This window comes from Rhinolophus sinicus, chromosome 1, assembly GCF_057876585.1.
Source record: "Rhinolophus sinicus isolate RSI-liver-muscle chromosome 1, RSI-T2T, whole genome shotgun sequence".
In the NCBI taxonomy this organism is placed as follows: Eukaryota; Metazoa; Chordata; class Mammalia; order Chiroptera; family Rhinolophidae; genus Rhinolophus; species Rhinolophus sinicus.
In genome coordinates this window covers 188,890,193-188,916,081 of record NC_142501.1, presented here as the reverse complement: position 1 = coordinate 188,916,081, position 25,889 = coordinate 188,890,193, and the positions used below count along the sequence as shown (strand labels likewise).

Genomic DNA, 25,889 nt, shown 5'->3' with positions numbered 1-25,889 from the left:
ATGCTCTCAGACGCCCCAAAAGGATGACCACAGCCCACCTGACTTGGCCTAAAAAGGGGAAAGATGCAAATAAAATACCTCAGCAGGAGTATAGAACCTGTATTTACTATGAGTTGTAATACTTTTTATAAAGGACTTTGGGGGGGGGAGCACTTGGGTCTAGTGTAAACAGACAAAATTGGTGTCAGTCCCATCAACATTGAACTGACTCATCAGACACAGTTTAAAGCAAGAAACTCATACCCCAGTTGTTTCAAATGGAGTGGTCAACAGCTGGGATACAGGACCTGATTGTCTGGATTTGAATCCCGACCCTCCTGCTTACCAGAGGTGTGACTTTGTGCAGGTGACTCACCTCTTTATGCCACCATCTCCTCAACTACAAAATATGAAGAATCGTAGAACCATCCACATAAGGTTGTCTAGGGGATTGAATTAATTAATATTTGGAAAACTGAGCACTAATGCCTTATATATATAAGTACAATATCATTATAAGTAAGTACAATATTAAGTAAGTACAATATCACTACGTGTTAAATAAATGGTCTAAGATTAAAACATACCAACTCTCTGTCCTCTAACTTGAGGGCAGCAGAAATAGAAATAAAAAAAAGATTGAAGAAGCGCTATAACTTGCTGCCTTGTTTGCTTTTCTATGCACAGATTTGACACCCAAGGTGACAAAGCTTAACTGCCATCCTCTATGAAAAATAACAAGCCATTTAGAAGGAGGAGGAGGAGGAGAAAGAAATGAGATCTTCATCCCTAAGCCAAGGTGGAAAAGTGAACCGTGTGAAAAACATAAAGCAGAGCTGTTCGTGAGACCACCCAGTGTCATCCGAGGAAGAAAGAACCGAGTAAGCTAAAAGCCAAACCCTGGGAATATCAACATACCAAACACACTTTGGGGAGGACAATTAACAGCCACATGAGCAAAATTAGTTTAAAAAAAAAAATTTGTCTGGAGAAAACTTATAGAAATGAATGATTATTTGTGCAACAGTCAACCAAAAGAGGTAAAACTAAAATCCATGAGAGGGGAGCCATCTAAGTGTAGTCACAGTTAATGGTCTAGGAAGGTGTAAAATACATCTCATTGTGAGGTATGCTCTTTTAAAAAATAAAAATAGGAACGAAAGTGGGAATCTGATTATTGAAAAATACCCTGCAATGCTCTGTTCTTGGTTTCCTAGAAATGGAATATGGAAGCATTATGTGGGTATACATGAATACATATGTATGTGGTGTGCATTTACCCACAAAATGCTTCTATATTCATATATATATAAAGGAAATGTCTCCCTTTTCTAATTTCTTTATGAAGTGACATTAAGAGGTGAAAAAGTCACCTGAAAGCAACTGGCTATAGGCATTAACCTAAACAATAATCCTCATCCTAGCAAACATAGAAATTATGTACAAATTTGGGTATAGAACCTATTCTCCTTAAGGTAACTGGTTTGAATACTTGCAAAAATGGCCTGACACGGCAATGGAGGCCTCTAAGCTTGGGCATGAACATCATGGGTCATAAGGAGCCACTTTGATGTCAATAGCAGCTTTGTGTAAAAGGAACATGGAAAACACAGCCTCTGACCATATGGGAGCCCCTGCATTTCTAGGCTGCATTCTGCCATGGTCCCATGTGTGCAGCTCCCACCGACCATGGCGAGAAGTACGAGTCTTGGATTGATGGCCACAGATGGCCTCGACCTGTAAGGCTTTGCTCTGTACTCAGCATCAGTTATGGAAAGAAAGGAAGTTTACTTTTAGGCCCACTACTAGCTATGCTTTTTATCTTTCTTCCTCTCCTACCTTTCCTCCTGAATCCCAGCTCTATCCCTTCCTCCCTCCCTCCCTCCCTCCCTCCCTCCCTCCCTCCCTCCCTCCCTCCCTCCCTCCCTTCCTCCCTCCCTCCCTCCCTCCTTTCCTTCCTTCCTTCCTTCCTTCCTTCCTTCCTTCCTTCCTTCCTTCCTTCCTCTTTTCTGTGAACATCTCTTCTCATTTTTGCAGTCTCTCTCTCTCTCTCTCTCTCTCTCTCTCTCTCTCTCTCTCTCTCTCTCTCTGTCTCTCTCTCTCATTCCCCTCTTTCTCCGCATCTTAGGCCAGTTCGCGTACTTGCATCTCTACTTCTCCAGTCTCTATTTCTCTTCTTATTCAGGCGCCTTCCTCAGATGCTGCTCACTTTCTTCCAAATGTAGTTTCTGCAAAGCATCAGAATCACAAACACTGGTGAAAACAAACAGGTCCAGCCAACAATTTCATTGGTGCTGAGCATTCTGGGGGAAAATGGGCTCCTAGACATTGATGGGTGACTATTTCGGAGGAGGAGGGGACACTCAGTAGTTGAGCTTGAAGTCTCTTTCACAGCCACTTTTAATCCTGTGATTCTTTGGAAGTGTGAAGAGAATTCTCTGGCTTTCTGTCTTTCCTTCACTACACACGGGTGCTGCCCACCTTCCTTAGCTCGGGGGCCCTCTGTCTTCAAAGCCACTTGAATCTTGCTCAGCTGCATCACCCTGACATTCTGTTTCTTCACATGTCCTTTGCTGACACTCCTTTGAGGACCTTTGGGATTCTACTGGGCCCACTCAGATAGTCCAGGATATTCTTCTCATCTCAAGATTCTTAAATTAATCACATGTGCAAGGTTCCTTTGGCCACATAAAGTAACATATTCACAGGTTCTGGGGATTAGGATGTGGCCATCTTTGGGGGACCATTTTGCTGCCTCATGAAAATCTTTCAATTTCTTTTAAAACCAGAAAAAAAGGACTTTTTGGTAGAAAAAAATGGTTTCATATAAAATATTACTGTATTTGTCTTCAGACCAACAGAGCAAGATATTTTTAATATTATGGAAGAAGGGGGCCCGAAAGTTTAAAAAAAAACAAATGGTTAGGTCCCATTGAAGAACACAGGCACATTCTCACAATGTAGTGAAAGCAGTATCTAAGATAAGGGGGGTTGCAGTGGAGAGTACACACCTCAGATCACAGGAGCCATTAATAATTCATCTTTGCCAAGTGTTTATCAAGGAAATAATGGGCTGATGGAAAAAGAAACTGATTAGCATCCTCTAGGAGCACAAAGTGGTGAGAGTAAGGGGTTTGTTGTTAGAACTAGGATTCACATTCAGGCTCTTTCACTCACTATGTGAGTGACCTCATAAGTTACATAACTTTCACAAGCATCAGTTTCCTAATATAGATAATACCGCCTATTTTATAGTAGGATTAATATGAATAAGTGTGATAAGGCATACAATGTATTCATCACAGTGCCAGGTACACAGTGGGCACTTAATAAACACCTGCTATTCTTGTTACTGTTTTTATTACTTTTATTATTACCATTATAATGATTAAATAATAGTTATTATAGTTTTTAATCCATATAACTCAAAATCACATAATCTGCCTCCAATAATTTTTAATTTGAAAAACCAAATATCAGTGGAGATAAGAACTTAGAGGGTCCACATTTAGAAGTTGGATCACTTGTTCCCTAGCAATATTCTGGCCCCAAAAAAGTAAACTGTGCCAGGCAGACTGGATGCTAGCTTTCCTCACTCCTTGGTGTGCAGTGCCCGAATAAAATAATTTTATCAAATCAATGGGCATTCTTGTGCAGAAAACAAGAAAGAAGCAGAGTCGTCCTTCTTTCAAGACACTAGTTCCAGAGTCTAGAGCTATGCTGTCCAATGTGGCAGCCACTACTCATATGTGATTACTTAAATTTAAATTAATTTAAATTAAAATTAAAAATCCAGGTCCTCAGTCGCACCGCCTACATTTCAGATACTAAAGAGCCACATGTGAGTAGTGGTTACCATATGGAACAAGGCAGATGTAGAATTTTTTCATCATCACAGAAAGTAGTATTGGACAGTGCTGATCTAGTATAGAGTATTAGTTGCCTTAAATAGCCTATGTAAATAAATCCAATTATTATTTAATCTAATCTAACTTAAAACCATACAACTATGCAACCTGGTGGATGACAGGTCTTAGAAACACCAAGATTTGTCTCTTTTTTCATTGCCATTAGATGCTTTAATTTTTTTATTATACATCTTCTACAGCATTCATAAAGATCCATATTATGTTTCTATAAATTCTGTGGTTATGCTTCTATAACAATACCCCCTCCACCCTCATCCCAACCCACCCCAGGCAATTTAAGGAAAAAAAAAAAAAAAACAGTAAGCAGATACGACAAACTAACCAGTTAACAAAGTTTGGATTATTTAAATTTTCATTAGTCTTAGCATTGAAACATTTTTATTGCAACTCACAGGAGAAAGTATATTTTACATTGTAACTCAGGGCAAGCAGACACAAACACAATTGAAACAAAGTTTTCACAGAGTAATACTAACCCTTACCACAGGCGATGTATTCTGTTTCTATGTCCTGCTCTTCCTCTTCTTTTTCTTCCTCCTCCTTCTCCTCTTCCTTCTTTAGTGCTGGTTATTTACTACACTGATTTCATGGCTCCCAAAGGGGTCGTGATCTGGAGTTAGAAAGACATGGATTTAGACCAGGGTTGTAAATTCAAATGCTTAAAGTTGGTGGGCAAGTAACACAAATGGATGGCAAGGGCTGTGTGGGGCTACAGGAAATGGAGAGCACACGGCCCCTTGAAAACGTACAGTGGCTACTCAGCTCCAGCCAATCGTTTCCATGTAGGAACGTAGGTCTCTGTTGCTAGAACTTGTGATCGTTCAAGAGAAGGCAAATATCCAGATATTTTTGTGAAGCTTCCCAATTTAGAAGTATGGCAGCTAATTCTTAAAATTTGAAACACTTGTCAGCCAAACAAAATAAATCTCTCATGTGATATTGTTCTGATTAAAGATGAATTTTCTAGTTCCAGGAGGAGAACTGGAAGCAGGTACTTCTTCAGTAAATGAGATTCCAAGCTCCCCAGAATGGACATAGCACACTCCTTCTGTCTTCTCATGACCTGGTGGGGAAACAAGGAGGGAGCCTCAGCTGACGCAGGGGTTGAAAGCGATCATTTCTCTTGGAATGAGGCCATGTTTGGTGTCCACGGATTTCGAAGAAGGGCACAGGGGTTCAGTCATTCTAATAGCACAGGGTCCTCAAGAAACTGAGTTTAACCTTGTCCAATCAGGAGAGAGAGAGAGAGAGAGAGCGAGAGAGAGAGAGAGAGAAAGAGAGAGAGAGAGAAGCTCCGTCAGCAGGTTTCATTCAAGACTGTCCCTCAGTAATGGTCATTGGGGTCACTCTCCATTTGAGGGTCAGCTCAGTTAGTTTTCACTCTTACCTAGACTGGCCAGGTATCCAGAGTCTGGACTGCCAAAGTACAAATATAATAGTTAATAAATCATCTATAGCTAAAACATACTTAAATTTCAAACAGAAATCCTGCTGCGGTATGAGTCAGCCTGCTTTGTATCCAATGCTTATGGGCTTTAATCTATTAGTAAAATTGCCAATATTCAAACATTTTTTAAATAAACTTTTTATTTTGGAATGATTATAGATTTATAGAGAAGTTGCAAAGATTTTATAAACTATTTCTGTGTATTTCCACCCCGCTTCCCATCATGTTAACATGTTACACGGTCATGGTACACTTGGCAAACTAAGAAATTAATATTAAATTAATACATTACTATTAACCGAACAACTTCATTTGGATTTCATCAGTTTTTTTTTTTTTACTAATGTCCTTTTTCTGTTCCAGGATGCAATCCAGCATACTGCATTGCATTCAGTTCAACTTTTTTGACCCGTGTAAACCCAACACTCTAGGAATCAGTCTAGTAACCAAAGAAGTAAAGTCTTATTACAATGTAGCCATTAGATCCTAGGGAGGAGATTGTCTTGAGAACCCATCATCAACATGTATCTGTTGTGAAACTCATAGACACAGTCAATGGTTTGGTGGTTGCCAGAGGGTTAGGGGGGTGGGGGGTGGAGGGTGGGAGATGAGGGTAAGGGGGATCAAATATATGGTGATGGAAGGAGAACTGACTCTGGGTGATGAACACACAATGGGATTTATAGATGATGTAATACAGAATTGTACACCTGAAATCTATGTAATTTTACTAACAATTGTCACCCCAATAAATTTAATAAAATAAAATAAAAAATAGGCGAAAAAAACATGTATCTGTTGCCAGTTTGAGATACGAATTTCATCTAGAACCTAGAGGCAGCCATTGACTTCCGAGTCTCTGTTTATTGGTTTAGCACGGTGACCGTCATGAAGTGGGTGCCAATGAACACGTGCTGAATATCTACTGCTTGTCAACAAACAAGAACTAAGTGCTTGGAAACCCACACAGGGACAGAATAACGACTTCCTGTCCAGAAATTGCTCTCTGATTAATTTCATTGTCCATCTAGAACTAATGTGACCTTGAAATATCAATGTTTGTATTCGTTCACTGGGGCAGCCATAACAAAGTATCACGGACTGGGTGGCTTAAAGAACAGAATTTTATTTCCTTACAGTTCTGGAAGCCAGAAGACTGAGACCAAGGTGTCGGCAGGATCCATTTCATCTGAGGCTTCTCTCCATGGATTGTGGATGCTCTCTGTACATGTCTGCATCCACATTTCCTCTTCTTATGAGGATACCAGTTACGGTGGATTAGGGACCACCCTAATCACCTCGTTGTCACTTAATTACCTCTTTAAAGATCCTGTCTCCAAATATAGTCACATTCTGAAATACTGGGTCTTAGGACTTCAACATATAAATTTTGGGAGGACAGAACTTGGCCCACACAATATTAAGTACAGGAATTAGAGAAAAGGTCAAAGGAAGAATGGTCCTGAATCCCAATGTCATGCATCCTCAGAGACCGGGTCTGTGCTCTTTCCTGACTATTCTGAATGCTTGACTTCACGACTACACGTTAGTTACTATCAGATAGTGTTCCCTCATTTTATGATGCACTCCCCTCAACTAACCTGGATCTCTAAAGTGCCTCCAACCAGCTGAAAAGCCTCTAGAAGTTACTCTCTCTGTCTCTATGTATTTGTTTGACTGACTGGATACCCTTCCTGACCACCTGCAATGCAGGGGAGTGAGCATTAGCAGCAGCGTTGCTGGTAAGGCCTGAAAGCAGTGCATAAAGCCCTTCATCACTGAGATTCTGTGCTTCTAAGAATGTGGGTGGGTCCAAAGCACATTTTTCTAACTTGTATGGGTGCACATGCACTAGGGAGCATTATAATTTTAAAAGAAACTTACCTACAAGGCTGCAATCTGTATTTGGAGACTTTTAAAAATGAAAACAGTCACAGTTCGCAGATGTTGCCTGACAGGCAGGCGATTGGGGGAAAAAAATTAAATAATGAATGGGCCAAGTGCACCAGGGGCAGGAGTCTGAAGTATAAGCCTCCAGAGTAGACACTTTGATAAAGAAAGGCTGCAGGGGAAAAGCAATTCATGGGAGGAGGCCAGGAAAAAATGAGCCCAGAAAAAGTTGCTGGGGGACAGGAGGAAGCAGGGAGCCTACAGGATGGGAGAACGGTGACCAGTGTGCTCGCCAGACTGTCATTAGCCCCAAATTATCAGGCACCTGAAACAACAAGGTCAAGAATGTGACCTGAATGATACATGAAATATTTGTTTAGGAAACCACATGGTGGGATAAAGTCTCAAAGAGTTAAATCCGGGTGCTTACCTTTTCTGATTTCAGAATTAAACAACAAAAGTTCAAGCAAAGCCTATGAGGCTGGGAACATTTTTTTTTTTTTTTTTTTATGAATATGCTGAAGAAAACTGATAGGAGACTGAGAGTGGGGAGTGGGCAGGGCCCTGACAAATCTTCTGGTGTGGGGACCAGCAGAGGGCAGGAAGAATGCAGGGGACAGGCGGGGCCTCAGTCCTTTCCCGAATGGCCAGCAGCCCCACCCCCTAAGGCATCCGGATTCCAGGCCTCCAGGCATGGAGGACAAAGGGCCCTTCCCCCCTTGTCAGCCTTCCTGTTCCCGGGGATTTTGTAGTCAGGCCCTTTGATCAAACTAAGGACATTATGTCTGCAGACAACTGCTTTAAATATTAAGATTTCAGGGCTGGCTGTCAGGTCCCCTGGTGTTCCCAGTGAAAGGGATTATGCCTGGTCTCCTTAGGATTTCTGCCCCAACACCCCGTGAAGTCACCAGTTCTCTAACAGGGCTTTCTAATGCTGTCCCAACCCTTAAAAAGAGTTGTTAGGAGATGGGGGTGGTGGATGCATTCTCAACCTAAGTCCTCCATCTTTACTGTTTCTGGTGGTAGTTGCTTAAATGTTCTTTACAAATTCCCACAACAGAATGAGAATCCACCGATGGAGGGCCAAAGTAAATCTCAGACAAAGACATACTTTAAGTCCTGGCCTGGGAGCCAGGGCTCCAGGGATTCTAGACCTGGTTTTCCAGCTTAGGTGCTGAATCAGTTTCTGTCATTCAGCCTCGCTGGTTCTGAGTTTTCTCTTTTTTTAAAAAAATTAGAAATATGAATTTGGCAAGCTCTGAAGCTAGATTTACAAATCTGTGATTCTTTCACTGTTACTTGAGAAAGAATGTTGCCCTTACAATGACGTAAGTACTATGTATTTCATTGACTTCAAAAAATAGGTACATAGCAAGCAAAAAAATGCACAACCCCCTTCAAAAACTAGTTTAGATGGTAGCACTTTCTCTATAACTCACCAATTTAACAGGGAGTTGGTGTCTAACAACAAGGAAGATTGTAATGCCTCTGGATAACTCTGTCCTGATGTTACTTAGAGAAAATAGAATGACAACTCTGTTCCAGAAGGGTCCATTTCTCTTGCGCTTGGTCCGTGGAACACTTCTCTTTCTAGTCAAGGGGAATTCCCTTCCTCACATGAGTAGCAAGAAAAGTAAGGGGGGTGTAAGAGAAGAGAAATAGATCCTCTTGAGACCTACCGAGAGTTGTTCAAGATTTGCCATAAAACTGTATTTATTTAACAAAGCAACAAATTAGAATCTATATCTGGAAGCACCTTTGTTAAGTAATGATTGAATTAACCGCATCTGGAAAAGTGCTGAGAATGTTAGAAATGTTTTATCATTATTATTGGTGACACATTTCTATATCTTATATTAGCTGAACTCAATAAAATTATACTAGGCCTACACATCAGACCTCAAATAGTTCAGGAGTTCACATTCAGTGTCTTTTGTTTAGGATTATACGGAAGTAGTTTCTGGATGTCAGAATCCCAGGGTTTATCTAATTTTTTCCCTGATCTTTGCTTTTAGATTAAAAAAAAAAAAAAAAAAAATGCTGCGGGACCTTGCCAATCTCTCAGAGCTTCTATTGCCATAATATTCGGGATGAACTAGGGAGATGTTTCGGGGTTTCTAAGGAGAGCCCTGTGTCTGACTCTGTCCCTATACCAGGTTGTTATTTTGATCTTTTGGTCTCATCCAGAATCAAGATTTCATCCATTCTCATGGGCCATCACTTTATGAGGCTAATACTTCATAAATCTCCGCTTCCAGATTCCATCTCTTTCTTGAGCCCATCTTATTGTACTAATCAAGAAAACTTGGATGTTCTTCAGGTATGTAAGACTTAATTCATGATGTTCCTTCCAAAAAGTTGCCTTCCTGACATCCCTTATTCTATTGCCAGCAACACTGTTCTCTTGGCCACCGACTTAAACTTCAGCATCCTCTCTAGTCATCTTTGTTAACCGTAGTTTAGTCATCACATCTTAGCAGTTCTTCCCTCACAGTGCCTTTCTGGCCAACTAACTTCCATCACCCTGGTCTGAATCCTTATCCCCTGATCTTTTGGCTGCCACATTCTGCCCAATCACCATGCAAGTTCATTCAAATGTATTCATTCATTCAGCAAATATCTGCTGGGAGCCTTCTCTGTTCTCTTCAAAAGCCCTCTGTAGCACATTGATTGACATCTAGGGAATAAGATGTAAACTCCGGAACCTGACATTCAGCCCCGCTACCACCCCACCTAAACTTGACCTCCATTCACACCTCATATGCACCACCTCTTTTCCAGAGAAAAAGTTCCACTCCATTTTTTTCTGAAAATACTTACAGGAACCTCCCTTCTTTGGACTCCCTACCTGGAAGTTCTTTCTTCTTTCCTCACTTAACTATAAACAATTCTCCTGTGGCAGCTATTCCTTTCACTCAGTTCCTATAACTTTATGGTTTACTCTGTTTCCTTCACAATTGGCACTTGCAAAATTGTATTGATCTCTATCTCTATATTTCCTATGTTTTGTCTCCTCAACTGGACTATGAGCCCCTCAAGAGAGATACAGTGTCTGAATGCATCTCCCTGACCCATCAGTCTAATGAAATCAGTTGCAAGAAGGAAGGACAATGAACAATGATGGAATCCATACAATATACCACAGACCCTTTATATATTGGGGTTTCCTTTTAACATTTCATTTGATGTTCTATACCAGGGTGCAGCCCATCTGTTTTTATAAACAAAGTGTTATTAGCACAGAGACACACCTTTTCATTTAAATATTGTCCATGGCTGCTTTTGTGTTACAATGGCAGTGTTGAGTTGTGACAGACACAGCGTGGTCAGCAAAAACTAAAATATTTATTATTTGTCTCTTTAAGAAAAAGTTTGCTGACTCCTGGTCTAAACAACCAGAGGAGGTAAGATCTGTTATTACATGTTTCTATAGGTGAGGAAACAGAAGTTCAGAGAGTTTGAGTAAATTGCTTAAGGTCACACAGCTAATAAGGGACCCAGCAGAAACTTGAAGCCAGGTCTATGTGATTCCAGGACCCATAGGCTTTTCATTTGACGGCAGGATATAGTCAATGATTGCTAATGTTTAACGGTAGTGAGGGTATCATCTATGTAATACCCCTTGGCTTTTCTTCAGACTTTCGTAGGAAGTAATCCAGTGGCTGAAATTAACTGGGATTTTTCAGGCATACATCACATCCCTCCGACCTACTTCATTGACTTTATTATAAAAGACATTTTCTGCAATTTTCCACCATAGCAGTTATCTCACGCTACTGTAATTACCTCCAGAAAGACATGATGCCTTGCGGCCAGGGGCTGTGTCTTGTGCCCTGCAACATGGTCCAGGCAAAAAATAAGCCCTCAACATATGTACGTTGCAGGATATCCGTTGCAGGCATGACTGTTATTTTGAGAGAGAGAGGAGGTATTTGCACAACTAGCAGATTTCAGCAGAAGTTGGTATAGGAACCCTCCCACTAAGGGGTCAGAGACCACCGTGGTTTCATTCCCTGTGCCATCACTTACTGGCTTTACTACCATGGACAAGATGCCTAATCTGTATAAACTTTTGTACTATTATCTGTAAAATGGAAATCATACAGTTATTTTGATGAGATCAAATAAGACAAGTAAAGCACTTACATCAATTCTTGGCACAGAGTAAGCAATCAACAAACACAAGTTATATTAATATTGGCTAAAGTCTTTGCCTCGGTGCTCAGAAACTTGATTTCATTTTGAACAGTCCTAAAATTACACAAAGTGGGAAAGGCAACAAAAATAAACAACACGCAGGCACGGAAAGAAGGAGACAAGAGAAGGATGACAAAGAAAGCAACTAAGTCCCTCTTCTCTTTATCTCTGCAAAAGGTTTCCAGAAGATACTGTTTTTACCGATAAATGAAGATACTTGTGTTCTCAGGAATATGCCCTGCCCTACAGAGGAAAATGAGGGGAAGGAAATTTGATCGGAACAATAGTTTCAGAAGACAAGCCCCAAATATTAATACAGAGAGGGGAATCAAAGAGTTTGTAAAACAGCCCACAGTCATATTAATTATTGCACATAATGGCCAGCAATGCCAAAATGGACCCCTCTCTGAGGTTTGCATCATTACCTGAAAGTAATTCAACTGCTGCCAAGATCCCACATCATGTGAATCAGTTCTACCTGGAGTAACTATTAGGGTTAGAATCATGCCCCATGTGAAGTCTTGACTTCATGAATGTGATTGAGAGCTTATTGAAGGAGGCAGGATTTGTCTCAGCCTTCACGGGAGAGAAGGAATGGCTGTGCTGCTGATGGTGCCATCAATCGCTGGGTTACAAGCTCGGGTCCTTTCTGCTGAGTTTCAGAAATCCAATACAGAATGAGTCCCTTCTGGATTCTTGGACTATTTTAGAACAGCTTTCATTACGACGTGATTCCCATTGATTTCCTGTTCCTTTTATGCTTTAAGTTCAACTAGAAGTCTGAACTGTATCTAAATGCTTTTTAAAAAACAAAAAGGAAAAGAGGGTTGGTGGTGGAGACAACGTCTCAGACTCTGAATGTCTTTTCCCTATAGATTTGTTTTTCCTTTAGAATATCAAATTATCCCCTTTGCACACACTTTACTCTTTAGTAATTTGGTTTTATATCTTCATTAAATGATTTCAAATGACATAAAAAAATAAAACAGAGGTCCACGTTTTATCTAGTTTTGTAAAATTTAATTCTTGGAGCTGGAAAATCCATTTGTTCTCTAAAATGAATCATGCATATCTTGGAGCAGGCTACCAGCCAGAGGAAGTGAGATTTGCCAACATGGTGGCTACTCTGCTGACATGATATATGACTTCACAATGGGCCTCTGAGAACCCTGAAAAGACCCACGAAGTCTGATACCTGCCTTTCTACACCCTCTTCTTAGGACATGGGTCACTTGGGTTCCTGCAATAAGTCACTCTTCTTGTATCATGAGACTCTACTTCCCTAAGCATCCCAGATTGGACCCAGTATTAGTGCCTCAGCGAAAGGCAACCAGAAGTAGGTTAAATACCCGGAAGACTTGTGGTCTATGAAGACATTTTGGCTTGAAACCTCTTGCCAGTAGGGGTGTTCCACATTGGACGGTGACCAACCCAGCCAGAGTCTCTCTTGAGGTCTTATGATGTTGGGAGTGGGGGGAGGAAACCTAAAGCGCAATAAAAGGGACAGGCTAGGATCCATGGCATGAGCAGGGGCAGCCCTGTCATAGAGTAACTGAAACAAATAGGAGCCAATTTAAAGAATGCAAAAGTCACTGAAATCCAGAGCAGTGGCTGTCACATACATATATACAAACACATATACATGTACATATACATGTAATTCTTGTTTGAAGTATACTTCAAACTGCCTCCCTGCTCCCGAAGGATTTTTCTAGTAGGCTGTGTGTGTGTGCGTGCGTGTGTGCGTGTGTTTGGTGGTGGTGGTGGTAGTGGTGGTGGAGATAGGGGGTGCAGTTCACAGACTAAGAATATGAAGTGATTTCTATGTGCCTGACACTTGTTCTGGTTGCTTTCCATTGGACAAAAACAAGTTCAGAGAACTTGAGTGAATTTCTTGTCTTTAATTTCTGATCAGCTTAGTTAGTCTCTTAGTATAATTCTGAAGAAATCATGCCAAACTGGCAGAAAGTTTGAGGGAGTTTGAACCAGGCAGAAAAGGTCCTGTGCATAAATCTCAATAGTGAAAGATATGAAGGGTGGCCCTGAGCAGCAGGTTGCTGACACCTGGAGTAAGATGGGATTAAGGCAGGGATTGTGTCCCTTCAAAATTCATATATTGAAGCCCTAACCCTCAGTATTTCAGAATGTGACTATACGAGGTGTGATCAAAAAATTAGGTAAATGCAATAGAAAAAAAATTTATTGCAGTAAAAGACACATTGTCATTTATCCCTCTCAACACACACTCTCTTGCTTCTAACACATTTCTCCCATCGTTCTTGCCACTTTCTGAAGCAGTTCTGGAAGTCCTCTTTCATGAGTGTCTTTAGTTGCACTGTTAAGGTTGCCTCCATGTCCTGAATCGATTCAAAACATTTACTTTTCATGGTCATTTTGACTTCAGGGAAGAGCCAGAAGTTGCACGGTACCAGATCCAGTGAATAAAGTGGGTGAGGACACACTGTAATGTTTTTGTCTGACAGAAATTGCCATACCAAGAAGCAATGTGTGACACAGAGCATTGTCATGATAGAGGATGAAACCATTTACCCATTTCATGTTAATGCATTGTTCATGATCTGTAATTTACAGCACACTTTAAAACACCCCTTCTCTCAACTGTAGCTCACACTCGACTGACTGCACAGAACAAGTTGAAACTTGCCACACACCGTTACTAAGCTTCGACGCGCTGCTTCCTGTATTGAAGACCCCTTCCTTTCTGTTGGATGGCACTTGGCAGCAGCAGTCACTGTATGTTTTGATCACACCTCGTATTTGGAGATAGGGTCTTTTAAAGAGGTGACTAAGTTAAAATGAGGCCATTAGGGTGGGCCCTACTAATCCAATCTGATTGGTATCTTTATAAAAAGATGAAATTTGACACACAAAGAGACATCAGGGGTGTGCACCTAGAAAAGACTATGTGAGGACACTGCGAGAACGCCACTAGGTACAAGCCAAGGAGAGAGAGGCCTCAGAAGAAACCATACCTGCTGGCGCCTTGATCTCAGACTTCCAGCCTTTAGAACTGTGAGAAATAAATTTCTATGGTTTAAGCCATCAGCCTGTGGTATCCTGTTATGACAACCCTACCAGCCTAATACAGGTGGCATGCAGAAGGACTTACTCCGTGAGGAGTCAGGAGTGTCTGCGATCCATCTGTAGTGAACTGGTGTCATTTCTGTCCATTTAAGAGCATGCTGGGAAGGGGAAGACATCTGCATTTGACTGCCTACTGTGTGCAGGCAGAGATAGATCTGCTCTATATGCTCATATTTAATCTTCAGAAGCTGGTGAAGTGGTTTACTCTCCTTTTGCAGAAGAGGAAGTTGAGGCTTAGCCAGTAAAGAATCATGCCTGGGTTTACCAGAGAGGGTCAGGCGTGTCAGGCTTCCAGGCAGACACCAGGTCGCCGCCTAGGATCACTCTGACAGGGGGGAAGTTCTGGGTCAAAGACAGATTCCAGAGGGGCTGCTGTTGAGACCTGTTCAATATCACTGACAGCCAAAAATGCCAAGGGCTGGCTAGTGTGGTAAAGCAAAGTGGCTCAGTCCACAAACTTTGGGTTATGCTCATGGCCCTGCCACCTACTCGCTGTTAGATCCTGGGCAAATCACTTTCTCTTAGTAGCCTCATTTCTTTACCTGAGAGAGAGAGAGAGAGAGAGAGAGAGAGAGAGAGAGAGAGAGAGAGATTTTAAAGAATTGGCTTGGCAAGTTCAAAATCCGATAGGCAGGCTGACGATTGAGGAATAGTTACAGTTTGGGTCCACAGGCAGTCTAATATAGAGCGACGTTGCAGATGAAGTCCAAAGGTGGTCTGCTGGAGAACCCTTCTTGCTGGGAGGAGGTCTGCTTTTAGTCTACTCAGACCCTCAACTGATTGATGAGGCCCACTCACATTATGGAGTGCAATCTGCTTCACTCAAAGTCTACCAATTTAAATGTAAATTTCAGCCCAAAACATCCAGAAACATCCAGAATAACGTTTGACCAAATATCCAGGTACCTAGCCAAGCTGACACACAAAAATTAACCATCATGCAGTGCTTGGCACTTAGTAAGTGCTCAGTAAATGCTCACTATGCTTACTTTTTATCATTCTTATTAATATGAAAAAAAGAACATCTTTTCTCTTATTGACTCAATTGTTGTCATGCTCAACTGCCATGTTCAGGGTTAAAGGAAGAAAAAAAATGCATGGTCTAAAGAGAAACAGAACTGGCCAAACTGTTGTGAAACCAAACCCTTTCTTTCTCAGAAAGTAAAGAGGAAAAAGTTTTGGCACATCTGGATAAATAATAGCTGTATTATACTTTCTCTGGATAAAAAGATTATCAATATTATAATTATAGGATCTGTTTGAAAGGAATATAACTACCTTTTTATTATTACAATATAGTTGAAATATAATATTATGTTAGTTTCAGGTGTGCAGCATAGTGAATTGACATTTATATACCTTACAATGTGATCAAAACGATGTCTAGTAACTATCTGTCACTGTATGAAGTTATTACAATATTATTGACTGTATTCCCTATGCTTTACATTATATCCCTGGACCTTATTTATTTTATAACTTAAAGTTTCTACCTCCTTTTCTATTACAAATGGGTCTGCTTTTTCTCAGATGACTAAGTTGTAGTCAGACCTTCACCTCAAACCTCTGCTCTAACTGGGCTAGTTTGGGCAAAAACTTCTCATTCACAGCTGTCAATTACTCCCACAGCAATTAAACATTTATAGAATTTCAGAGTTAGAACAAACACAAAACAGAGTTAGAACAAACATAAAGGAGATATTGAAGGGCCATAACAATAGGTAAAAGATAGGGCCAAGTAGGCAGGACTCTGAGTCCCAACTTTTTTCAAAGAAATAACTCATTGTCTTCTCTAAATATTTGTCTTCCACTTAAGATTTCAATCATGTGTAGAAAGAGTTTTATAGTTGAAACAAACCAAAACACTGATTTGGCCCAACGCTCCATATGATGCGAGTATATCCCTGTCAAGTGTTCAGTTAGTCTATGCCAAATGGAGACCTCCATATTTTATTAAACAGTTTAATGCACTGCATCTTTAGAGAGCAGAAATTGCTTAGTAATCTGCTGAAGTCAAACCAATCAATATCACTATTTGGGCTTTCAATGAAAAACCAAAGGACAAAATTCTATTCTCTCTTACAAAGCTTCAGTTTATGTCCTACATTTTGTGTTACAGAAAGGAAGTTGGACACTGAATTGAATAAACTTTGATATTCACACCCCACAAGGATGACCAGTACTCAATAATGACAGGAAAACTTTTCCTCACTCTTCCTGCCAATGTCCAGGCAGGGTTCACTGTCTTCCAAAGGCATTCTAACGCCTTCAAAAGCAATTCTTAAGGTAATAGTTCTTAATCATTGACCTTACTTCTATGGTAACAAGGAGTGCAAGCACAAATGGCCTGTGGGGCCAGGTAGAAAACAATCCACATCACAAAGTTATGTGCATTTGACATGCATGTTAGTGTTATTGATAAAAGAGGGTGTTGGGTCTGAGGAGACATAGAGAAGGTACGACCTGTCTAAAGAGCATATCCTGAGGGACAGCTGATTGTGATATGAGTGTTGCGAAGTCTTTCAATTTAGATTTGAAAATCTGGAAATCTAGATTTTCTTTCATGAGAAATTTTCTGATATTAAAGTGGAAAAAAAAGAAAAGAATGAAGAATCCAATAGCATATATCACTGGACTGTACCATATACCACTATTTGACAAACTTTGGGCAAACTTTTACCCAGGAGAGTCTGTGTTTGCAACTTTTCTGCCATTGTTGTATAAAGTTGATCCCATTTTATCAATAGGGCAGGGTTGTGGGGGGATCAACAGAGCGAGAGGTGGGAGGAATCAGATTATCTCCTGTTATTTTAGGTTGAATAGTATTAAAGTTCAGCTTTTGTTGGTCAAAAAGGGTCAAATATCTGCAGTTTCAAAAAGTTCAGCCTAGTAGAGCTGTTAATAAATACAGCAACTGCACATAGTCCTGTGATCAAGTTAGAAAATTCTTGATATTTAGTGGATGAAGATCAAGAGTATTAGAGAAGGTAGTCTAACTGTTGTTACCAATAGACTCTAAACTATCAAATAGCTTAAACACAGTAAAAGTTTATGCCTCCCTCACTTACATAACCCAAGCAGTTTTGCGTTGTCAGCGGCTGTCCAAGACCAAGCCTGGAGGAGACGTTCTGCCATCTTCATAAGTCAACATTCAACGTCACACTCCATGTGTCAATAGCCAGCTGCAGCAGCAGAAGAAAGTATATGGGAGGTTTCTATGGGCCAGATCTGACAGTGATCCACATCATTTTTGCTCACATTCTACTGCAAGGGAAGCTGGAAATTGTATTCTCATTGTTTGTCAAGAAAGAAGAGAAAATGGATTAGTGATCAGCTGGCAATACCTGACACATAAAGAAAGGCTCAAAATAAGTTTGCTGTTGGGATAAAACTTAGGAGATTAGGCACACCAACCTTTAGGAGATGGCTCTGGCTCTGATGCCTCAGAATTCAATCAAAGATTTGGGAAAGACAGTTTTCCAGGGAACTCATGGAATTCCAGATTGGGAAAAATCTTTTAAGTCATTTTGTAAATCAACTGCAATGATGGTTGGTAGAAAGAACAGGGACTCTCCTACTAACTAGCTCTGTAACATTTGGCAAGTTTTAACTTGTGTGAAACTTACCACATAGCCCCCAAAATAAGACCTATCCCGAACATAAGGCCAACTTAAGATCGTCAGCCAGACGGACACATTTAGTACATTATGACAGTGTTCCAGAAGAAGATGACATGACTGTATTTGAATAAATGTAGATTGTTGTACATGAAAAAATAAGACATCCCCTGAAAATATGCCTTAATGTGTCTTTTGGAGCAAAAATTAATATAAGACCCAGTCTTATTTTGGGGGAAACACAGTAAATTCCCTTTCTATCAAGTGGAGATAAAAGTATATAAGTTTTAGTTTTGGTCTAAGAATGTGGGACAATTTATACATGTAATAATAATGCAATGTGACATACATGGATGAAACACAGTCATTATGAAATCCAGCCAAACGGTTGTCCAGGCTCTGTTCAGCCATCTCCATGGGCAGGGACCTCAATGCTTCCGTAGTAGTCTTTTCTATTTCTTTGCAGAGTAGACAGCCAGGAATGTTCCTTGTCTTAAGCAAAAATCTGTTTTCACCATGAGTCCTACTTCTGTCTACTAAAACCACACAGAATGAGGTAAATCATTCTTCTGCATGCCAGCTTTTCAGACATTTGAAAATAACACTCCTACTTTAAGACTGCTCTTCCAGTTTCTTGGACTTTGAATTTCTCACCATTCTTGTTGCTCTCATCTGCTTTATGTCTTGTAAAATGTGATTCACAGATAGGAATACTACACTTCAAATAAGATCTGACTAGCATAGAATACACTAGTAACTTCCTTTCTTCTGTTTAAGAAATGTATTTGTCAGGGTTAGGGTATTAGTTATGCTGCTGTAACAAAAAGACTTCAAAACATAATTGTTCAAAAAAGAGAGAAATTGGTTTTTCTCTCATGTAACAGTCTAAAGATAGGCAAGTGGTTCAGGGCAGTTGTGTAGTTTGTGCTGAGATTTCTTTTACTTTAAAGCTCTTTTGTCCCCTAGGATGTTGCCTGCATCTGTATGATTACAGCTGGCTTAGCAATGCCACATCCAAGTTCCAGTCTACAGAGAAGTAGATGGAGAGGAAGTGGAGGGTGAGCAATGTTTTTATATGGAAGTGCACACAAATTGTGCTCATCACTTCCGTTCCATTCCATTTGTGAGAATTTAGTCACATGGTCACCAGGTCTGAGGAAGACTGGGAAATGTAAATTCTACTTTGCGGGTGTGGGGAAGAGAGGGGTACACTATACTTCGCTAAAACTGGAAATGGGTTCTATTACTAGGAACAAGGGAAAATGGACTCAGAAAGAAAACTAAGAGTCACTTCCATGAGAAACTATGAAAAACTGAAAGTCTCAACACTTAAAAGGAATTAGGAATAACTAGTAAGAATAAGTACAAATTGCAAGTGGAAATGGGGGAAAATAATAAATAGGATATCTATAGTTTGGCTATGTGGCAAGCTAAATGGCTAAATAAATTGAATTATTGTCATTGCATGGAAAATGAATGACTAAACTTGGTAGATATTTTAACCAGAAAGTTAAGTTAAAAGTTTTAAGTCCTATATAGTACAGTTATGAAACAATCTAGTAGAAATCATCTTTCCTAGAAATAAAAAGTGAGAAACCAATATGAAATGAGAAAAAATATTTTTTCCCATTCTCTGCGGAAGAGTGAGCTCAACTGAACTAAACAGGACTTTCCAAACTCCATTTTCAGTTATCCTTCCCTCAGTAGAATGGGCAATTTAATCTGGAAATTCCCAAAATGTCAATAAATGAAAAGGCAAACAAATTGGGGAAAACAAACATTTTCATTTTGGAGTGGGGTGGGAATAATTACTGTAAAATATGCTAATGTCTAGCTTGGTTTCTGGTGGTTTCTTGAGGTTTCAAGATTTCATTTTCATGATTCATTGGCCACAAATCACTGAAAATACCAAGAAGTAAAATATGCTTCAGGCTAAATGCATAAATCCCCCTTCAGCTTTTAGTAGGACTCAAATATTGACATTTAGAAGGAGGGATTTTTTTTTCCCATATGGTAATGACAATCAAGCCCCAAAGTCACAGTTGAAAAATACAACTCCAAGTGTATACCCTATCGAACATTAGTCAAATAGGCAGCAGCAGCATCTCATAAAAAAAAAAAGGATACTATGCTCATTAATTTAATTGCTTTTATAGATGAGAAACAAATTCTAAAGTGACTACATTTTATGTTCTCCATTATGAAATTATAGTTGACAGTACAATAGCAAGAAGTACCGTAGTATCTGAGAACATATAGAGGGCTAGGCTGGGAGACAAAGCTCCCAAAGTTTCCCTGGGTAGACTTCCTATTAGAATCACTTTCAGAAAAGAATAGAGGTTATCAAATCTGAACTCATTCACTGGAATGGGAAAGTCCCCATTCTTTAGCAAGAGCACAAGAGAAATATTTCAGAATTTTAAAATTAATTTTAAGGCAATTGCTCAAGGAGGGTTTAGTTTACTTCTCTCAGCATCTGTTCTGTGGGATTGCTTTCTTTCTTTTTTTTCCCTGCCAGAGGTAATTCTCAATAACCTCCTTCTAGAACTAGCTTTGAAGTCCTCTGCACACCTGTGTAGATTATAAAGAAGGTAAGCAGAGCTTCCACACCCAAACTCTAAATTCACAATGCAACATGACAGTTAAGACATGCCCTCTAGCATCCTCTTTAAAAGGTAAACCCAAGCTTGATATAATCTCCTGAAATGGTTAACCCTTGCCCGGATTTAGCACTTATTCCCTGTATTGGAGAGAGAGAAAAGACTGTACTTAGATAAATTATAACTCTTTCTTCAGAACTTACTTGATCTGGGTAGACCAGATTTTATGATCCATCCTCTCAGAACATTATAGAGACTTTATGACTGTCCCTTATTCTTTGCTCAGTGACAAAATGTGTCCTCCTGATAGGCTTTTCCACCGTTTTGGCTTCTTGGATTTTGAATTCACCTGTTAGTGACACTAGTGGAGAATAAAGAAAGGAGAATTTCTTACATTACCTGAGTCACATCCTTCATCCTGTTCTCTTTCACCTTTGGTACCCTTTTTCCCCCTTATCCTGAGTGAAAGCACTGGGGACTGGCCATGTCTCTGGATGTAAGTGATAGGATGGAATTGAAGGATCAGAGGAAGGTGCAAGAGCCTGGGCCTGGAAACGCCACGACAAAGTGCGCGCGTTAGGGGTTGGGTTGGGTTGGGGGAATTCTGTCACTGGCCAGGAGTTAAGAGTCTGAGCAGCAAAGGGTCAAAGAGCTGGTCGTGCTGGCTACGCATGATAGACAAGGGAAAACAGCAAGGAGACTGTGATTCAGAGCCAGACGTTTGCCCTAGGCAAAAAGCTTCCTTCCATCTTTCAACTGGGATGGGACCGAACCCTGGGCCCAGCCAGCCTAGGTCTTGAAGGTGTCAGTAGGGAAGTGGCTGCACCTGGCTCAAGGGGGTGTGTAGGTGGAAACTACAGACAGGCACCTGGGTTTTGGCTACAGGTCTGGTTCTGATCCAACGCCACTTCCTGACCCCATCCATGAACAACGAGCTCTCTGGCTTCTTCCCTTGGAGTCCAAGGAGCACTCTCTCCAGCCCAGTTCTCAGTCTGGCCTTTCCCTTGTGATTTTGGCTTAGCCATGGTTCCTGGACTGGTCCTAATGTCACCCTCTGTGTCTAAGATCAATCCTATTCCTGTTCTTGATAGGGCTGATAATGACCCTAGTGAAAGTCTTTCCTCTCTGGGTCCTAGACCTAGACTATTTTCAAACTCTAGTTAAGATGAAGCGCTAGGCAGTAGGTACTATCTTATTACCAAGGATCCTATATTTAAAACAATTATCTTCCTCCCAGTTCATCCTGATTCTGGCCTTTATGCATAGGGAGCAATAATATGAAGGAGATTTGGCCAGGATCCCAAATCTCAGAATCCTCAATCAGCTCATATCATAACAAAAGATCCCTAGGGGACAACTTTCTCTTTTTCTCCCTGCCCTTCTCTGGCCTCCTCTTTGGTGAGTTGTGAGCCTGTTGACCCTCAAATGGAGGAAGCCTGAGAGGCTGCTGTAAGCTGCCTTCCTTCTGACCTCCAGCACCACACACCCCCCCAACCCATACCCTCCCTGCCTCCAGCCTGTCTTACTGCAATGGCTTCATGACACGGACTCAAACAAGAGACAGTAAAGACAGAACCAAGATTATTCCACATAATATTTTTGCTTACAAATTGTATTTCCTCCTACCATTGTGTATTCTACTCCCTAGAGTGCACAGAATCTATTCTCTATCATGTCCATTTCAGAGTTTCCCATCTTTGTGAGTGGAATTTCTCTTCCCAGGGAAAAAAATACATGCACACACACACACACACACACACACACACACACACCCTATGCATACAATTTCAGGGTGTTCATGGAGCCCTGAGGCCCCTCCATGAACCCTGGATGAAGACCCTGACCCTCGAGTTAGTCAGTGCGTTCTGATCTTCATAAATTGTCTTTTCGATACTTTCTCCACACCACTTCTTTCATTTTTCATTCAAAACAATTTTCCATCAAGTTCTCTGGGCTGTTGGCAGCTCTTCTTTCTAATCTCTCTGTGCAATCATACATTGTCATCATGAACATCATTCTCATCAATGTCACTCCAGCCTGGCTCCATCTTACACCCTAGGCCTTTTCTAGCAGACATGTTGTTAGTAAGGGAAATCCAAATTTTGTTGACTTGAAGTTAAAAGGAGCCCTCTTTAAGAACCAGCATATTAAATATCTTACCATTGGAGATTTTTGAAATATATATTTATATTTAATATCATATCATATCATACATATCAAATATATGAGGGCGTGATCAAAAGATACAGTGAATGTTTAAATTAAAAAAATTATTACAGTAAAAGACACATTGCCATTAATCCCCCTCAAAATACTCCCCCTCGCTTCTAACACACTTACCCCATCATTCTTGACACTTTCTGAAGCAGTTCTGGAAGTCCTCTGTCATGAGTGACTTTACTTTATCCTCCATCATGACATACTTTGTGTCACACATTGCTTCTGGTACAGCAATTTCTGTCAAATAAAACATTATGGTGTGTCCTCATCTACCTTGTTCACTGGATCTGGCACAATGCTACTTCTGGCTCTTCCCCAAAGTAAAAATGATTCAGGACATGAAGGCAGCCATGACAGCTCACATAAAAACACTCACAAAAGAGGACTTCCAGAACTGCTTAGAAAGTGGCAAGAATGACAGGATAAGTGTATTTGAAGCGAGGGGTAGTATTTTGAGGGGGATTAATGGCAGTGTGTCTTTTACTGTAACAATTTTTTAAATTTAAACATTCACTGTATTTTTTATCACACCACATATAATAAAATAGTATATTTTATAATAAATAAGAATAAAATAAATATATAGCTGAATACACTATTATATATGTCATAATATATAATAAAATTATATCATATATAATATATATGTATTTCTAAACTCTGAGGTTCCTACCATTCCTTGAAAGGGCCTATGCAAGTGAGGGGCCCACAGTGTCTGCTGCCTTAGCTCCATGCTGAGTCCGTCTCTGTGTATCACCCTGTAGTTGGTGGGCAATCCTAAACAGGCCCAGCAGGAGGATGCCCTGCTCAGCTTCAGCGTCTGGTTGGAGGGTTGGGGGACATTTTTGTTACATGCAGCTCAGGGCTCCTGCAGCTTCATGTTCTCAGAAATCCTGCACCTTACTGCCAAGAGCAACAGCAACAGCTTATTATGATTAATTACCTTTTTAATTAATGCCTCACCAGTTAATTAAGAAGGATCCCTTGGAGTAAAACCCCAACTAAATATTCTTTCTTTTATTAATCCTCTCTGCCTGATATCAGAGAAAAAGATGAGACAAGGAGTGTGTGTGTGGTGGTTTTTCTTTTCCAAAGAGGTCGTAAACAGAATATCAGAACAGCTGAACAGGTTCTAATTTCTTCCCATAAAATTGTCTCATTCTCCGGACTGTTTGGTGTCCTTTCTCTGGGATTCATTTTCATTATTTAACTCACTTTAATCCAGCAACATTTACTGAGCAGTTACTAGGTACTGGGCATTGTTGTAGGTGCTCTGGAGATTCAAAGGGGGTAACTGAGGCGCCTGCCCTCCAGGGAACCCCAGTCTCAGAGAGGCAGCAAGGTCCACCAGGGTGAAAAGATAATTAGCACAAGCAAAGTTAGGGCAGAATAATAAAGAAATGACTGTCAATGGAGTTTGAAACTGACTCTGATGACGGTTCCCCAGGAAGAATCCCAAAACTAGTTTGAGTAGTCACAGTACCATCATGGACCGAGCATGGTGCTAGATTCTTTACATACATTATCTCTCATTCTCACAATTTACAGTAGAGGACAACGAGGAAATGAGGCCCTTGTCCGTGATCCCTCACTCTGGTCGAATCCCCTTGCTATGTCTCCATGCCAGCACTGGGTTGGTTGCCTGTCATTACACTTATCTCCCTCATAATAATTGTTCAATGCCTTCTGCACTGTGGGTTCCTTCAGAAGGGATTGTGTGTCTGTTCTGTTTACCACTGTATCTCCAGCACTTAGCACAGATCAGCATACAGTAGGAATTCAATAAATACTTGATAAGTGAATTGACAGAATGAGGGGAGGAAGGAGGAAGGGTTAAAGGAAGAGAGCGAAAAGGAGAGGAAGGATGGAAGAAGGGAAAGATGATGGAAACAATGAAGGAATGGGGTGGGTGGGGCTATGAGGAAAGGCTCTGTAAAGGGGGACAGGTGAGTCGAGCTCTGTCCAGACAGAGTTGAGCTAGCATATAGGATCTGGCCCCTGTAGTTGAGTTCATCTTTATAGTTTACATTTTCTTTCTGCTCTAGACAGTTGGAAAGAGGTTAGAATTTTTACCTTCGGTTGCTTAGTAAATTCTCTTTTGATGGATTTTTACAGGGGCTAGGGATTTGCCTTCTCCTGGACCAAGATGGCTTGGAGGTCAGAGTGAGCACAGAGGTTAGAAAAACTGGTGGCAGATATTATGATCCTTTCCCCTACCACCGCTACCAACCACCTCCTCCTCTGTGGCTGGAGGGAGAGAGGGACAGGCTAGCCGGAAAGACTGATTCAGTCAACTCCTGAGATCTTCTCTGAAGGGATAAACTTATTTCAGTCCACTGTGAAGACAAAAAAAATAATAAAAAATATATATATATATAAAATTATATTTAAAATCTATTAATTCTCCCTCATTGTAGGTCTTAAGGTCTGACATGCTCTCAGTCTCATTCTCTTTGCCAGTGAAAAGTCTTAGGCCAAATTCAGAGGCCATCTTGGAGGATGCTTATGTGGGTCCCTCCCAGGAAGTTACCTGAGGAGTCAGGCTGATGAAGCTCCCTGATGTGCCAGGAGGCCACACATAATGCTTGTTAATCACTTTATTCACGGTGAGACTCTAAAGATATTCATGTGGATGACATACTTAATGCTGATACAATCTTGAATGATTTGGTGAGAACATTTTTAAAGACACGGTAAGGCTTTTTAGACATAAATATAGCCAGTTTCTTATAGCACCTAAATGGCTAACTACTACCTTGATGATGCTAAAACAGAAGAGGTTCCAAAGATTCCCAAATTAAAACATCCAAGTGAACATTTAATTGGTGTTAAAGGGAAAACAACCAGTTAACACCCTGATGCTGACAGTTGGAAATTTTGGTGATGTAGCTTCCCTGTTCCCGGG

General features: G+C 40.6%; 1 long non-coding RNA gene across 1 annotated transcript; it reads right to left on the bottom strand.

The window, feature by feature from the left end:
- Nucleotides 1–2,118: 2,118 nt before the first annotated feature.
- LOC148759314 (uncharacterized) lies at nt 2,119–5,616 on the bottom strand. The gene is made up of 3 exons (XR_016018044.1): nt 4,658–5,616; nt 4,391–4,518; nt 2,119–2,207 (listed from the first exon to the last, which is right to left on the bottom strand). It is a non-coding gene; the product is annotated as an uncharacterized LOC148759314 (long non-coding RNA).
- Between the last annotated feature and the right edge of the window lie 20,273 nt (nt 5,617–25,889).